At 53.6% G+C, this 4,812-nt stretch overlaps 1 protein-coding gene across 1 annotated transcript in view; it reads right to left on the bottom strand.

Annotated features, from left to right (window-relative positions):
- LOC107116424 (carcinoembryonic antigen-related cell adhesion molecule 19-like) overlaps positions 1 to 1,078 on the bottom strand; it is a 20,724-nt gene extending 19,646 nt beyond the window's left edge. The window contains exon 1 of the mRNA XM_015418318.1: positions 1,011 to 1,078. The gene's annotated coding sequence lies outside the window, so the exon portion shown is untranslated. The remainder of the gene's footprint in view (positions 1 to 1,010) is intronic.
- Positions 1,079 to 4,812: the final 3,734 nt, after the last annotated feature.

The raw sequence follows: 4,812 nt of genomic DNA, 5'->3' as shown, positions 1-4,812 counted from the left end.
GGGGGGGGGAGTGGAGGGGGAGGTAGCTGTGAATTTCCTGCACAGCGCAGGGGGTTGCACTAGATTACCCGTGGGGCACCCATCCAGCTCTATGTTAGAGAGAAGAGAAAAGAGAAGAGAAGAGAAGAGAAGAGAAGAGAAGAGAAGAGAAGAGAAGAGAAGAGAAGAGAAGAGAAGAGAAGAGAAGAGAAGAGAAGAGTTTAAATTCAGGCATTTCTGTGCCTTCCAACCACTAGGAAGAGTTTGGAGGGGAATGCCATTGTCAAGTTCCTGATCTGCCCCCTGATAGACATCCTGCCCAATCACTTCCCGGATTCGGAGGACAGGAACTCATGACTTTTAGGGACAGTAAAGAACCCAGGTGTCCCAGAAACACAGTCTCTTGGGCGTCGGTCCAACCACCCCGTCCTCCTGTCCACTGACATCTTTGCAGCCCAACGCCTTAGATCTTGGCAACATGCGCCAGCCCCAACGTCCCTCGTATCAAAATCGGAACCAACCCCTCTGTCTCCCCTGCCCCTTTCCCCACTGAACGTCCAACCCGAAGATTCGTTCTGGAGAACCCGAAAGCTCGCCTGCTCTTGGCTGGTGTTTTGATCAGTCCTCATAAAGGATTAATACATGACTTCTGCTGTTCGGGATGCTTCTACGGGCCAATGCGGCCCTCTTTGCCCCCAAAATGCAGGGATCTGACCTCCCCGGGGGGGGGAGAAGAGGGGGCTAGCAAGCTAACGGGAAGCTCGTGGGCATGAGCAAAGAGCTCCTCACGGCTGCTGAAGTTTGACAGAAGAGAAAGATTTAGACACCCTTGCTCAGAAGGGTGTTTCCCCAAGTCCCCAACACAGATATGTGACCCAGAATTCCTTGCTTCCAAACACAGCAGGGTTTACTCCTAAGGAAAGCAGAGGATCAGATCGCGCCACGGAGACACACCCCCCGTCCCCCCTCTGCTATAACCACTGTGCCTCGCTCCCCTTCGCCCTCCCTAGCTCTCTTTCTCTCTTTCTCACCTGAACAGCGGCTGCTTGCTTGGCTGGCTCCCTTCCTCCCGTCTCTTCCCCGTCTCCCTCTCCCTGGCGCTTCACCCACACATCCAAAACCTGACCCAACTGGTCAGACCGTGGGATGACAGAGAGACGGGATAGGTGGGGCGGCCACACGCACTGAGGTGTGGGAGGACGTGAGCTGGGGTGCTCGGAGACACGGGGAGCTCACTTCCCGCCACTGCGGCATGCCGTTAAAAAAAGGCAGCACCTGTTGGATTTCAGCCTGCCAGGCAGAAAGGCCTGGCCGAATGGACTGTACGTCTCCAGATGGCAGGGGAAGGATATCATTTCTTGGAGAGCCAGTTTGGCGTCGTGGTTAAGTGCGCGGACTCTAATCTGGGAGAACCGAGTTTGATCCCCCACTCCTCCACTTGCAGCTGCTGGTGTGACCTTGGGTCAGTCACAAGCTCTCTCAGAGCTGTTCTCTTACGGACCGTTCTGGAAAGAGCTCCCTCAGGCCCACCTTCCTCACAGGGTGTCTGTTGTGGGGAGGGGAAGGGAAATTGTAAGCCACTCTGAGACTCCGAGTGAAGGGCGGGGTATAAATCCAATCTCTTCTCTTCTTCTTCTTCTTCTTGGTGTTCCCCTTCGAGTATAATTCCGTATTAACGGGCAACCGGTTTGAGGTCCAGCAGCACTCCAGGATGAGAAACACACAACCACAAATAATAATTTTAAAATTTATTTCCCTATTTATACCCCATTTCCCTCCCCAGTGGAGGCCCAAAGCAGCTTATAAACATTGTTCTCCTTTACTCCTCTTTTAGCCCCACAACAACCCTGCGAGGCAGTTCAGGCCGAGGGAGAGACTGGCCCGAGGACACCAAGTGAGCCTTATGGAGATTTGAATCCAAGTCTCTCAGGTCGTCATCCACCACATTAAGTGCTATGCCACACTGGGTCTGTGCCAGGTGAAAGAGTTGCCAACATCCAGGGCTATTTTTGGGCAGGAACGCACAGGAATGGAGTTCTGGCCGGCTCCCGAGTTGGCCACGCCCAGCAGGAACTCATTAGCATAATAGACCACACCTAACCACAACCGGTTTGAGGTCCGGCAGCACAGGATGAGAAACACCCAACCACAAGTAATATTTTTAAAATTTATTTCCCTATTTATACCCCATTTCCCTCCCCAGTGGAGGCCCAAAGCAGCTTATAAACATTGTTCTCCTTTACTCCTCTTTTAGCCCCACAACAACCCTGCGAGGCAGTTCAGGCCGAGGGAGAGGCTGGCTCGAGGACACCAAGTGAGCTTTATGGAGATTTGAAACCAAGTCTCCCAGGTCATCATCCACACTGGGTCTGTGCCAGGTGGAAGAGTTGCCAACGTCTTTCCCAGGCTGTGCTCCTGTGTCTTTGACCACCGCTTGATCTTGCAGACGTTAGCTAACCTTGGCAGAGCCAGTGTGAGGTTCAGTGGTTACAGCGTGGTTCTCGGAAGACCCAGGTCCAATACCTGGCTCACCGTGAAACCTTCCTGGATGCCTTGGGGCCAGTCGTTCTCACCTAGACCATCCTCCAAAAGGGCCAAGAGCAGACCAATCCCTGGCCAGTTGGCTTCTTTATCAAGAACATCTACCTTTCCCCTTGTTCTCTGTGGGTTGCTCAAAGTCATGTTTTTGAATGCACCGCGGGTGCCCTGATTTAGTGCGGGCTTTGCGCGAGTGACTGGCTCTTCAATGCAGGTATGCGCAGGCCGGCTTGTTTGTGATTTGCGTTTCACATCACACTGCCTGGCTTCAAACGAGCCAGTCCACAGCAACACACCGAGAGAACAACAACAGAAATACACCCTGTTGCCTATTCATGGGTGATCTTGTCGAGTCTCACTTTGGAGGTGCCAGATCTGCCTGAATATTTGTTTTGTCTACTTCATTTATACCTCGCCTTTTCCCCTGTGGGGGACCCAGAGTGGCTTACCCCACTCTTCCCCATTTATTCTCACGACAACCCTGTGAGGTAGGGTAGGCTGAGAGTGTGTGACTGGCCCAAGGTCACCCAGCGAGCTTCCATGGCAGAGGATGGATTTGAGCCTGGATCTTAAATGGGCGGGGCCGGGTGGGGCTTTTCCTGAGCAGGGGTTCTGATTGGCTGTTGAAGAATTGATTGGCTGTGTGGATTTTTTAAAACATTGTTTCGGTGGCGGTGGCCACCACAGCTCAAGGATTGTCACTGTGTGACTGAAGGGAAGCCGCGGCAGCCATTTTGTGGCTGGCTCCAACCCTCTGTGGCAGCCGTTTTGTGGCAGCCATTTTGTGGCTGAGCTCAATGTGCTACACCAAAGGTGCACGTGGGCTCAAAGTGTTTTGGGACCCCTGTCCTTGCTTCTTATCTGGAGAAGTGGCAGAATACACTGTACCCCTTCTGAATCCAGTTGAGGCAGGGCTTCAGCCAGGGAACAGTGGTTAGAGCATCTCTCCTGGAAGGCCCAGCTTCAGTCCCCAGCTTGCCGTGAAACTTGCTGACCAAAGGAGCGTTGAGTCACCAGCCCCCAGGTCGGAGCGGGGGATTTGCCGATTTCACGGGCTCCTGCCCGCCACTGGCCAGCTGACCAGCAGGGGAAGCCCCGCCCCTAATAGCCATATCCCAGCGTGAGTCTCCAATGTGATGATGTCACATGGAAGTGACATCATCACGCAGGGGACATCATGTGGCAACACTCTGGTATTTGGGGCAACACTCTATGGTAACCATAGAGTTTGGCCCAAAATACCAGAGTGTCGCCAAACAATGTGACATCATCACAATGGGATCCTGGTGTGCAGCAAAGTCGCCCCCCTCTCCCTCCAGGCAGCGCCCCACAAAAATCTGGGCACTTGCCTAGGCAGTATTGGAAATCCTAAGCATGTTTAGGGATGTCCATGGTCTGTGGTGGGCCTTGATTTGTAGGCACTGAGGCCTCCAGTGTGCTTAGGAAGCAGTGACTTCAGTGCCCCTTTATTATGCTGGAAGCCTCAGGGCATGTGGAACATGTTGGTGCCCTCTTCCCCTGCGCCCTGCTATAAAGATTAAGGCCCTGAGCTGCCAGATCCCTCTGGCAACTGGTGGGGGTGGGGGAACTTACCAGCAGCGGGGGAAGGCCTAGCCTATTGTTGCAGCAACATCACTCCTGGCAATGTGGGACAGTCTGGTATTCGGGCAAAAGCTCTGTGGTAGAAGCCATTTTTACCATAGAGCTTTTGCCCAAATACCAGAATGATGATGGAATGACATCACTTGCAGTGTGCACCGGAAGTGATGTCACCACATTGCTGTTGACATTCTGGATATCTGAGACAGGGCTGTGTACTGCCAGCGTGTTGAGCTTCGCCGCCCGAATTATTTAACCTGTGCATCGAAAGACAAAGATTGAACGCGAGCCTCTCTGCCCCCCTGGGAAATGGGGGCTGTGCGGGTTCTAGACAGAAGCCAGTCTCAAGGAGGGGAGACGGTCAGTGCGGAGAAACCTGGAGGCAAAGCCACCGTATCCAGAGGTTGCCAGCTTCAGGTTGCGAGAGGTGGCCAGCTTCAGGTTGGGGAATTCCTGGAGATCTGGGGGTGGAGCCAGAGGGTGGAAGGGGTTGGGGAGGGGAGGGACCCCGGCGAGGTAGAATGCCCGTAGGGTCCACCCTCCAGAGCAGCCATTCTCTCCAGGGGAACCGATCTCTGTCTCTGGAGATCCATCATAATTCCAAGAGATCTACGTTCCCCACCTGGAATCTGGCAGCCCTCTGGGACCTCTCAACTCAACAGTCCAAGAGTTGTACCAATAACAGCTGTGAAGAAG

The sequence above is a fragment of the Gekko japonicus genome, unplaced genomic scaffold (assembly GCF_001447785.1).
Source record: "Gekko japonicus isolate JY-2015 unplaced genomic scaffold, Gekko_japonicus_V1.1 scaffold6381, whole genome shotgun sequence".
Taxonomy (NCBI): domain Eukaryota; kingdom Metazoa; phylum Chordata; class Lepidosauria; order Squamata; family Gekkonidae; genus Gekko; species Gekko japonicus.
This window is presented reverse-complemented; position numbering and strand designations above follow the sequence as displayed.